This window comes from Phocoena sinus, chromosome 12, assembly GCF_008692025.1.
Source record: "Phocoena sinus isolate mPhoSin1 chromosome 12, mPhoSin1.pri, whole genome shotgun sequence".
In the NCBI taxonomy this organism is placed as follows: Eukaryota; Metazoa; Chordata; class Mammalia; order Artiodactyla; family Phocoenidae; genus Phocoena; species Phocoena sinus.
In genome coordinates this window covers 1,207,874-1,220,197 of record NC_045774.1, presented here as the reverse complement: position 1 = coordinate 1,220,197, position 12,324 = coordinate 1,207,874, and the positions used below count along the sequence as shown (strand labels likewise).

Sequence of the window (12,324 nt, the reverse complement as noted above, 5' to 3'; positions counted from 1 at the left end):
GCTGGACCCAGAGGAACACGACAGAAAAGTGTGTTTTGAGCAAAAGGCAGAGGGAAGGCAGGCAGGGCCGGTGAGACAAGGAGGTGGGATAATGAAGCCAGGAGAGGGGAGGGGGAAGGCAGGTTCCTCCGGGCACCTTGTCCACCGCGACTGTCGAGGTCCCGGGACGGCAGGGATAGTGTGGCTGGCGAAGCAGCAAAGAGTCCACGCAGCGTCTCAGAGGAGGAGGCCAGGGGCTCAAGGGGAAGCAGCTTCTCCCTCGGCTGACAGGTGCAGGGGACGGGTGGCTGGCTGGCTGGTCACCTGCTTCGCGAGCAGCGATGACCCGTCCTCCCCATGCTTCATGCGGTCCCTGTCCTCAGGTTGGGGACAGGTGGGGCCTCCTCCCTGCGGATTCTAACGAAGCTTGTTGACTTTAGTCATGAGATGGTCTGGAAATAGACCATTTGTGGTGACCTAAATGGGAAGGAAATCCACAAAACAGGGGATATATGAATCCATATGGCTGATCTGCTTCACTGTGCCGTGGGAACTGACACAACATTGTAGAGCAACTATACCCTAATAAAACAATAATAACAGTAATAAAAGGCAAAGGGAATCAGTCACTCATTGATCTGATTTCAAGTATGGCTCTTAATAGAACCAGGAATCCAAAACTTTCCAGCCATCTCTTAAGGTTTCACACATCCTTTCTCGATCTTTATGTTAGCAATTTTCTTAGATTTTCTATGCTCTACGAATTGATAGGTTCTAAACTCCTAAATCAAAACACGTTTCATTTCATTTTGGAACTTAAAAACTACTTTTTTTCCTTCGTTTTCTCCCTGGCAAACAAAAGTTCCTTCCTTTCCTTCAAATTCCAAAGATGTGTTTGTGAGCTGAGCAGACACATTTCCACGAGCTTTCAGTCCTTGTTGTAAATTTGTTTCTTTAATGTCGAGCATAGTTATTTCTTGATCTTGGTATGAGTTTCCTTAGATTGCTCACAGCTGACTAACCTGACCTGCTGATGAGAAATCAAAACACAGATCATGTTTCTGAAAACAATATGCTTTACTTATGGGTAAATACTTTGTTTATGGATTCTCAACTTCTTTTTTTTTTTAAGATAAAATTCCATTTAAGAAGTTTCAAAAGGTAAAAGAGATTGCTGAAAAAATATTTTTAGGACTTAATAAACCTCGACAACATAACTAGTTTACCTTTTCAATGAATCCTGTTACCTGATGCGATTACCCAGCTTATAGCCACTCACCAAGGGCAGCTCATCATCGGATGAGTAAATGAGACAAACTCCACGAACTTCTGCGACACACAAACGCAGAGGTTGGTGCCTCACTTCACGGAGGGACCTGCGTTTTGAATGTGACCTGAAAATCTCTGCTCTGGACACTGAAGCACGAGTTCTCTGCTGCTGTTTAGCCAACGAACACGCTGCCTTGGTCCGAGGGGCCGGCTCCCTGCAGCCCGTCAGCCCCGCCGCGTCCAGCGGAATCCACCACTTCTCGCCATCTGTTTCCAGATGTGGTAAAACTGTAATATTTCTTAGCAGACTGTGCATTGCTACTTGGATCCCACAACATTCTCTGCACGCCGGGAAGAGCTGGCAGCTCCTGAGCCTGGGGGCAGCAGAGACCTCGTGAAAATCTAGGCTGAGTGACTTGTTCCAGTGTCAAAACTTCTGAGGCTGAGGTTTGCTCCTTTATTTGCTTTTAGAGAATGAGAGTCTGGGAAGTGAAGGTGGAGGGCCTGCCTTGGAAAATCAAGGGATTTGTCGATTGAGAATCATTGCAGGTCTTCACCAGAATTGGTCAAGTTACTCACTAGAAATTCTTATCTATTTTTATATTGTTGTAGGTGCCAAGTGAACAAGCTTAGTATTTCAACCTGTAAAAATATTTGAAAATGTTCAAGTTTTGAAGCGTTGAGAGACAGTAGTGAATATTTAAGACTCTGCAACATACTAGAAGAACCCCCTGACCTCTCTAAGTCTGACGGTGTGTACATGCACACCTGTGATGTGGAGAGAGCATGTGGCATTGATCACCTATGTGGGTGCAATGCCAACTCCACATGACTTTGCAGTCTCTGGTTTTTACAAGTACTTTTTCTTCTTGAATATATTTTGTGTTGATTAAACTATTCATCGTCCCCCCCCCACAAATAAACATTACTCAGCATGTACCACTGATAACCAGCTGAGAGAATTCTATCTAAATTTTTTTTTAGAGAAAGAAATTAAAACTCATCCAGTTATTCGAGAACCTATGGGCTTTCGATGAAGAGTCTGGTGGAAAACTAGTTCTCACGCTGGTCAGTTGCTTCTCCTTTTTAGGTTTTTATTCTCTGCTCTCACGGCTTACTGTGAGGCCTGAGCTTGTCGCCCTTGTTTGGCCTGGGAGTGACCTTCACCTGGAGTCGGGCTTCGTGTCGGACGCTGGCGTCTGCCTTCGCGCCTCTGTAACGGGGCTGCACAGATGGCAGAGCTTTGCTCTCATTTACGAGGTAGGAGCAACTTCCGTACGGCACTTAATCTCTCATCCCTTTGGCTCTGACCTGAAGTGACTGTGGATTGAATCTCTCATCCCTTTGGCTCTGATCCGAAGTGACTGTGGATTGAGTGATCAGATGAGACCCTCGGTCCTTCCAGGCCTCCTACAGGTTCCCCGGTGTGATTGGTGTTTGCTGCAAATAGCACTTTAGCGCGAGTGTTATTTTTCTCACTGAAGAGGCGGGTTCGGGTACGGGATGAGATTTATGTAGGTTTTTCTTCCTGAGAATAGAAATCAGAGGGAACAGATGCTGGCTCTGGGGCTCAGTGCAGAGGGAGCCTGCGGCCTTCACAGAGTCCAGACTTGGAGGTGATGGTGAGTGGGTGCTCCTGGGATGTAGGCGAGGGACCGAGAAGCAGGCTACAGTGCTACCCAGTCCACCCTGGGGGAAAGGTAAAACAAGAAGCAAAAATAATTCAGCTAAAGTTAACAGAATAAGAGCAAAAAGAGTAAGAAAGAGACAAATTGTAATGCAGGGAGGAGAGAAGCAGATGGGAAGTGAAGCGATTATTTTTAGGATGGCTCCAGTGTGGGAAGCCGAGGCATCGTGGGAATAAGCATGAGGTAACCCAATTTATGCAGCTATTTTTAAAAAGTCAGCATCATCTTTAAAAATGGTCAAAGCACTGGGTGGGCTTTAATCAGCACTGAAGGGCTGTGCAAAGTCCCGCAGTGTAAGCCGTCCACGGCCCCTAGAAATACCAACCACGACTCGGCGACACTGGACCACGGGAATGACCGCCCAGGCTCGTGGGGTAGCTGGTGGGACGTGCTCACCATTGGGCTGTCAGGCTGTGGGATGAAGGAGGGCGTCCCCTGCCAGGACGAGCAGAGCGTGGGCTCTCGGCTACGGCAGGGGAGCGGGCACCACAGGTCGTGTCCCCATCCGGACAGGAGGAGGACAGACGGGTGAGCAGGTGCATTTCAAACCTCCGCTGTGTTGCATCTGCTAACACGGCCTTGGCTGCAGAGGCAGCTGTGGAGTCCGGCGCCAGCCACGGTGACGTCTTCGCTCCTGAGGGGGGTACCCGCAAGGTGCGTGGCGAAGCAGCAACACCCCAGGGGTGACTCAGCCCACCTACCGGGACCCACCCTGCTGAGCGCGTGCTCTGGGGCTGGACCCACGAACAGGCTCACTCCCCACGCTTCCGTCCACAGTGAACATGGACGTTTGGCTCTAGGGTAGAGTAATTTGGGATACCTTTTTTTTTCTAAAGTACTTGGGCGGTAAAGCACGAGGCAGTAGCCTTCAGTCTGCAGACTAGTAGCTCAACACCCGCTCTGAGCCCGGAAGGTGCCGGAGCCCAGGGTGGGCACGGAGACCTTCCGCGACGGTGCGCAACGGCAGTCATGACTTGCAGGCGGCCGCAACCTGGGCCAGGAGCAGTGGGGGGTCGGTCGACACCCTCACGCCCGCACAACACACAAAAGCTCTCAGCATCTACTGACGTCTGTAAATAGTCCCACCGTGGTCGGCACCAAACCACCAACACGGCTTCTGCTGAGTCACACATTTCTGAAATGCTCCCGGTTGGCTGGTCTGAGCTGGTTGGGGACCGGGCACTCCGGGTCTTCCTCACTCCCACTGAATTTTTAGAGCCATCACTCGGCTCGTTTGCAGGTAAGGGCATCCCTCGCCTGGTTTCTCCCCCGCCCAGCTGTCTGTTCAGGTGTGGGCTGGGATCAGTAGCATGCGGGCGTGTGTGTGCCTGGGCCCTGCTCTCGGGTCGGGATGCTCTGCTTTGCGAGGGACCCCCTGGCACCCTCTGACCAGACCCTCTGGAGACCCCGCAGTCCGTGGTGTCAGGAGCTGGGCCCTGGGTGCTGGGGAAGTGGCAGGGAGGACGCACGTCCAGAGAGCGGCGTTAGGGAGCCTCTGTGCTGGACCACAGCTCTTTTTAGGTCTCAGTACAAGAGCCCACAAAGCTGCCCTGTGGCCCTACATACAACGATCCCCTTGAGCACAGCAGTGATATTTAGAAGGAAGGAAACTGGAGTCAAGTATTGCCTCAGTCAGTCATTCTTTTGCTGAAGGCCCTTCAGGGACCTCTTCCAGACCCCCTGATGGGCTCCTCTGTTAAGGCAGCTGCCCATCCCCCATCCCCCATCCCCCCACCCCCATGCAGCACTCCGCACGCAGAGCACTTCGCCTAATGGTCTCTGAGACCCACGACAAACATGTACTATTTTCTGTTTAGAGGGAGGGGTAGCCTGGGGACCACATGGCCACTGGAGGGAAAGCCAGGTGGACGTCAAGCTGGGTGGAGACCCTGGGGGGCAGAGATGAGGTTGGCCAAGAAAGAGGAAACACACTTTGTTCTTGTGTGTTCTAGAGGAAGAGTATAGCCAGCACCAGTTCTCAACAATCTGGACTCCAAACCCTACTCAGTCCATTTTCCCCTGGGATTTCTTGGTCCAAATTAACACGTATTTGTCCAAACTGCCTACCTGCACCCCAGCATTATGACCTCCTGTCTCCCCACTCAACTCCATTTCAGAACCTCTGCCAATAGCCCTCACCCGGGGTAAGAACAGAGAAAAAAGCAAGGGTGACAGATTCTCTCCTGCTGCAGGAATTCCTGAGGGCAGCTAAGGACGGCAACAGGAGCCCCAGCACGGGGAAGGGCCTCGAGGCCTGTGAGAGGGGGCAGAAATGAATATGATTGTCTGTGTTTTGCCGATGAGAAAACTGTAAGAATCTATAAGAAATGTAAATTTATATCATTCCCCAAGGCAGGTAAATGGTCCCAATAACCAAATGCAAGAGACTGGACCTCAAAGCCACTTCTCCTTTGCACTCCTTTGCCCCAGGAGGACCTTCCCCTCATTGCAACTGGACATTTTAAGCATAATCGGGCTGTTCCTATATTATGGTAAGTGACACAAAATGCTACCAGCATGCTGCCCGCTAAGAAAAGGACTGATTTATTCTGACCGTGGTTAGTTTTGGAAAAGTACAGATTAACAAGCAAACAAAAAATAGCATCACCAGATGGTCGCGGGGATTCTCACGGCCCATTGAAGACATGTCACCAGAGCAGGCGGCTAGCTCTGTGCCAAGAACCCTTAGAAGGACCAGCTTGGGGTTGACGCTTGGCTTTTATCGCCACCCAGGGGCCCTGGGACGGTTACTCAGCATTTCTAGACCTGGCTTTCTGGATCCATGAAGTGTGAACATCACAGAGCTGTTAGGAGGATGACAGGACAGAAGGGCATCGAGCCTATAGCACAGGGGCTGGGGAACGAGAGCCGGGGTTTGTATTTTTGGGTGATTGTTCTGGGGAGGCTTCGCTGCCGGACGAACAGTCAGTGTTCTGGGGCTCGTGGGTATCTGGGATTTCATAAAACGCTCTCTATGCCTCTGATTATTGCGTGGAGGGTACTCACTCATCTAATCTGTCCTAGAGCCTCGCCAAAGACTGACCCTAGCAGTAAACAAGGAGTTGAAGTTGAGCTGAGTTAAGAGCTAAAGCTAAAGCGCAGTCTTGTAGTTTTGTCAATTCTCAGTTGCTTTGGATGCAAAGGTCAGGGTCTTGAGTCTTGAGATCTCAGCCAAGGTGACCCAGCAGGACGTTCCTGGAGACATGGAGGGGTGTGTCTGCGGGGAGAAATCTATCAAACTCTTGGTCTAATTCCTCCCAAAATATGCTCTCAGACCCGTTGAATGGCCTGTACCCTCCTTCCATCCTGACCAGTGTGTTGAGAATGAAGACACCCAGGACGACAGTTCAGGAATGTTCCCTGTCTGCATGTTCTGGGCACTTCCATGAGGCAAAGAGCATTCCTTCGTGAGCACCAGCGGGTCCAAGGATCCACGTTCTTCAGGTCATGGCACAGAGCTGGCTTGTCACAAATGTTCAGGGTCTGGAATCATCTCTCCAGGCCAGGATGGGGGCCCCAGTCCTGTGCACACCCCACCTCGGTCCCCTGGATGTCAGGGCCCCCGATTACCCTTGATGGGAACAGCTCGGGCAGCTTTTCCTTCAAGAGGGCCCTTCTCCTGCCAAGTCTGTCCTTGCATCCCGGGACCTTCAAGCCCAAATCTGGAATAACTCTTTGCAGACACAGTGAAAGTGAATATGTCTAGAGTGATTTATGCGTCTGTTTGAACTTACATTCCTATGTTTCGCTGCTTGCTGTGGGCAAGAATTTTCTGATGGCTTATGATGAACAGAGTTTATATTAGAAGCTGCTGTTTACTTTCTGAGACATGAAGTGGTAATTTCATTAAGGGCTTTTATTAGATCTTGGTAACTTGCAAATTTTCTCCAGTTTCATTTGCATACAGAACCTTATAAATATAAAGGGAATTCTGTATTTGTCATTTAAAAAAAGATCCAAAATTGCAGAATTGAGATGGATAACATTGTTTTTATATATGTACAGATTGTCGCAAAGGTGTTCGTTAAAGTTTCCATGGGAAGAGTCCGTGCTCCTAAGTCGTGATATAAGTGGTTTCGATGATCTCACAAGCTTATCCATTATCTTCAAACAGGTGAGTGGGAGAGATGTGAGATTACCGTGGAATGCGAGAGTCCCTCAGAGGGTCATGGACTTGCAAGATTGTGTTTAGAGCATTCTCATTTGTCTTTACTCAGGTGAAATAAAACCTCCTCCACCTTGAATTCCTGGAAGTAGGATGCAGATTTTAACCCTTTCTTACCCTCCAAGACAGCCATTTTAGAAACAAAAATATATTTGTCCTCTGGGGTAGAAGTGAGATTTCCCCGCTGGCCTGTGTGTCTGAGCACACGTGCCTACAGGAAGCTGTTGCTTCAACATCTTCTGGATAGGATCCCATCTTGATCCCAAGAAGATGACTTAACTAGAAGTAAGGCAGACAGGTGCAAGAAGACATTTAACACCATCCTTTGTTGCAGGAAATTTGTTTCTAAGCTCACCTTCAAGTCATTGCAAAATATGATGGGAGGAGATCAAAAGGAACCGAGGCACAGAACCATGAGACTGGTTTCAAAGGCCCTGCCTGTTTCCAGGACAAGGTTCCTTTCATGACGAAACTTGCTGGATAACAAAGTATATGTATGGCTTCTCTGTCGGGAATGAATTTGGGGGAGGGTACTTTTCAGTAGTAAATGACTACAGCGGCATCATAATTTTAACAAAATTAAGGAAGTAATTAAAATAAACACATTTATGCTATGAGCTTTTCTGGAAATTTCCTTTTGGTTTGTCACATTGTGACTCAGTAACTAAATGCTGGAAGGGTCTCGGGGCACTGTGAGGAAAAAGTGGGAATTGGAGACTATTTGCTGTTAGGTATGGAGTACAAGGATACAATAGTGATTCAGCCAGAAAAAACTCACTAGCAAATTTATATCTCCAGTGAAGCTGAGTTCATTTCACACCACAGAGCCTTCTTCACAAGCTTACGTAAAGATTAAATTGTTAATAAATACAACTAAAAATTAAGAATGTAATATTAAAATTTTAATAAAGACTGAATCGTTCGTAAAACTCAGAAGAATATCTGACACAGTTTAAGTGTATCAGTCAATGTTAGTTATTATGCTTGTAGCTTAAAATATCGATTTATAAAAATTGGAGTATATGTAGAAAATATTTGCAAGTGATATGACAAATAAGGGGTTAATATCCAAAATGGATAAACAGCACATACAACTCAACATCAAAAAAATAAAAAATAAAAAATGGACAGAAGACCTGAATAGACATTTTTCCAAAGAAGACATACAAATGGCCAGGAGGCACGTGAAAAGATGCTCCACATGACTAGTCATCAGGGAGATGCAGATCAAAACCACACCGAGACGTCACCTCACACCTGCGAGAATGACTATTATCAAAAAGACAATAAATAACAAATGTCAGCCTGGATGTGGAGAAAAGGGAACCCTTGAGCACTGTTGGTGGGAATGTGAATTGGTGCAGGCACTGTGGAGAACAGTACGGAGGTCTCTCAAAAACCTAAAAATAGAACTACCATATGATCCAGGAATTCCACTCTTGGATACATACCTGAAAGAAACAAAAACACTAATTCAAAAAGATACATGCATCCCAATGTTCATAGCAGCACTATTCACAATAGCCAAGATATGGAAGCAACCTAAGTGTCCATCAACAGATGAGTGGATAAAGCTGTGGTACGTGTGTGTACATATATATATATATATAATGGAATATTACTCAGCCATAAAAAAGAGTGAAATAATGCCATTTGCAACAACATGGATGGACGTGGAGGGTATGATGCTAAGTGAAATAAGTCAGAGAGAAAGACAAATACTGTATGATATCACTTACATGTGGAATCTAAAAAGTACAACAAACTAGTGAATATAACAAAAAAGAAACAGTCTCTTGCATATAGAGAACAAATTAATGGTCACCAGTGGGGAGAGGCAAGGGAACAGGGTCAATAGAAGGGTTGGGGATTAAGAGATACAAACTATTATGTGTAAAATAAGCTACAAAGAAATATTGTACAACACAGGGAATACAGCCAATATTTTATGGTAACTATAAATGGAGCATAACCTTGAAAAACTGTGAATCACTATATTGTACACCTGTAACGTATATAATATTGTATGTCAACTATACTTCAACATAAAAAAATAAGAAAATCTGAACGGGAAAAAAATTAAAGTACACATACAATATTTTTTCAATTTTTTATTGACAATGTCTAGAATATTAACATAATCTAGTTATAAATTTAGAAAGGACACTTCCTTAACTATACCCATCATTTAAAAATTCATCATAATATCAGTTCATTAAATCATCCCCTACTTTCACTTGCTACGACCTTTTTTTTTAATCTATCACATGTCTCTCTGGAATTATGTTTATGATTTGATATTTCTGCTATGGGAAAGAAGCCATGCTGGTCAATCGAGGGCCATGAGAGGAGCTCTAAAAACCGGTGTTTATGATAAACACAGGTCAGGGAGGCTGACTGTTACATTACTTTCAGACCAGAACCTCGGCAATACTTTCGCAATTAGGAAATGAAATTACTGTGTGTTTTGTTCTTTGCATTTTCTTTTTTTGACATTTATTAGGACGGGTTTGACATCATTATCTTGAAAGTCTAGGCTTATCATTTCGTGTCATAAATAAATACAACTGCTATTTCAAGAAAACACAGCACAATCGGTTCAAAATCAGAAAGCAAATCGTGGCTCCACGGAGAAAAGCTGAAATGTTGTGACAATGTAAAGTGTGGAGAAAAAGGTTGGCACTGACAAGAGCAACGAGTCACTGTAATGACTAAGCTCCAGGCTGAAATCTTAGGGGGAACATGTAGGTGGCAGAATAAGGGAAGGAGGTGCTGTGGTTTCAGTGTCTGTGCCCCTCCCCACGACCTGTGTGCTGAAGCCCTAACCCCAAGGTGACGGTTAATGCGGGAGGTGATGAGGTCAAGAGGGTAAAGCCCCCCGAGAATGAGATCAGTGCCCTTTCAAGGGGACCCCACACAGCCCCTGGCCCCTTCCAGCACCCGACGACATGGCGGGAAGATGTGGGTCTGTGAACCAGGAGGTGGGCTCCCACTTCCTCACCAGACCCTGAATCTCCCGTCCAGCCTGCAGGACTGTGAGAAACCAGTGTCTGCTGCGGACAAGTCCCCCAGTGTGTGGCATCCTGCTCTGGCTGTGAATGGACTGAGACAGGAGGTGAACGTGGAGGGGCTGGTGGGCCCGCGGCGAGCGCTACTGGGACCAGGTGTTTTCCTGGAAAACAGAGGTTGAGGAAGGGGTCGCGCAGCACTGCGCGGAGAGATGCAGAAGTGGGCGGCATCGGCACTGCTCTGCTGAGCACTGGGTCTGTGTGTGCGCGCGTGTGTGCGCGTGTGTGCGTGTGTGCACGTGTGTGTGCACGCGTGTGTGCGCGCGTGTGCATGCGTGTGTGTGTGATACCCGACAGCTTTCCATCACTGAATGCAGATCCCAGGGCTTCCGAAAGGACAGTAGAAGGTCCTCACCCGTGTGACGCTGTGTGTGCTCGGGACACAGCCACCATGGCTCCTCAAGGAGCTGTCAGGATGGCTGAACACCGCCTGGGTGCTCCAGCGGGGCTGAGAAGATGCGATGGATGAACTGGAAACCGACACTGATGACCTGAGGGGAAGAGGCCTCCAGGTGGGGATGGGAGCCCTGCTCTCTGACCAGCACTCAGACCTCTGCCATCTGTCAGCGGGCAGGTTGACTCACTGGGAGGATAAGCCATCGTCCCACCTTCACCCTCCGACCTCTGCCCACCACCATCTGGCCCGACCTCCAGGAGGGCTTTCCCCCTGTGGTGCCTTCTGGGGTCCCCCTGAGTCCCGGTTTCGCTGTCCCCCCTAAGTGAAGTTGCCCACAACCTGCCATCTTCTCCAGCCGGGGCTCAGCTGGCCATAGACTTTGCATTTGGGCTGACAATTGTGTCCTGATTGTTCGTGTGTTGAAGGCCCAGGTCCCAGCACAGGTGGAGGGTTTATGGTGCCCCCCAGCCCCCCAAAGCTGAGAGACAAACAGCCGAGCACCCGTATGCAAAGGACACACCGCGCCACTCCCCTGTCCAGTCAGGTTCAAATCAGTTGTCTCACTCCCCTCGTCCTTCCTTCCCCTGGCCTCTCCCTCCCGCCACCTTCCTGGATGTGAGAAGACCCCCAGATCACAGATGGGAAGGCAGGACGGCCAGCAAGGGGGGCGCTTTGGGGAGCCCTGGGAAGGGTCCAGGCATTAAGGAGCTTGGTTTTGAGCTCAGGGAGAGAAAGCAAAGCTGACAGACGATGATTCTCACGGGGAAGTTTGAATCTTGCAAGAAAGTGAGGTTTCAGGAAATCTTCCTGGGGCTTCGGCGGGGACGGAGGTGGGAGGGGAGCTGAGGGAGGGGCGCGTGGGGCATCGAGGCCAGAGCCCCAGCACACAGGTGGGAGCCCCTCCTCCCATAGCCAGACCACATCCCTGCCTGGACCATCCACGCCCTGTTCAATCAGGCGATACGTGTCTGCATTCACCCTTCTTGCTCTGGGACAGGAGTCCTTTCAGGGTTACTGCTTTAATAACAGCCCCTGAGCTGGGTGTCTGAGGTTTTGCGCACAGAAATCCGTCTGGCTGAAATGTTTGGAGACCAGATTTTGATCCAAGTTCCATTTCCTCACAAGAATGGGTAAACTAAGCTTTAATAATCAAAGGTGACCTTTCCAAGGAAGCTGTGGCGTTTGGAAAGTGTCCACCAAGTATCTGAGAACAATGTCGAGGCATCTTCTCCGCTGTAGCTGGTGGGGCTGGCATCCCTCACCCCCTGGGGATCTGGGCGAGCCTCGGAGGGGACGTGCTGGGTGGGAGACTCTGGCTGGGCCTGGGAATGCTGCCTGCTGGGTTTTCCTGCTTCTCGGAATATTTATGAAACCATGATTTTCGTTAATCTCACAGCAGGGCCTGCCACCCTGATGGACCACAGGGCAGCCTGGGGATGGGCTTCTTTCTAGAGAGGGCAGTGCCAGCAGCAGTCATGTCACCCTGGGGTCCTGGGCTGCGCTCGGATGACCCACCGGCTGGTGGGGTCTGCAAACCCTTCATTTGGTCCCCGGGTTAGTTTTTGTCTTAATTTGCATGGTTTTGACTGAAGTCATCTGGCAATATTGAAGCCCAGAGCAAAACCAGCGATTTCATCTGACATTATTGCGTGTAGGTTCATGAGGTTTTGTGGTTTCTTCATCAAGCATGTAGTTAAATGTTACAAAATGAAACCATAAAAACCTTGTCTAGGAAAAATTCATGTCTCTCCAGAGGCG

At 48.5% G+C, this 12,324-nt stretch overlaps 1 long non-coding RNA gene across 1 annotated transcript; it reads left to right on the top strand.

Annotated features, from left to right (window-relative positions):
- The first annotated feature begins 6,219 nt into the window (after positions 1 to 6,219).
- Positions 6,220 to 7,697, top strand: LOC116763591. The gene is made up of 3 exons (XR_004352560.1): positions 6,220 to 6,380; positions 6,942 to 7,050; positions 7,436 to 7,697. It is a non-coding gene; the product is annotated as an uncharacterized LOC116763591 (long non-coding RNA).
- Positions 7,698 to 12,324: the final 4,627 nt, after the last annotated feature.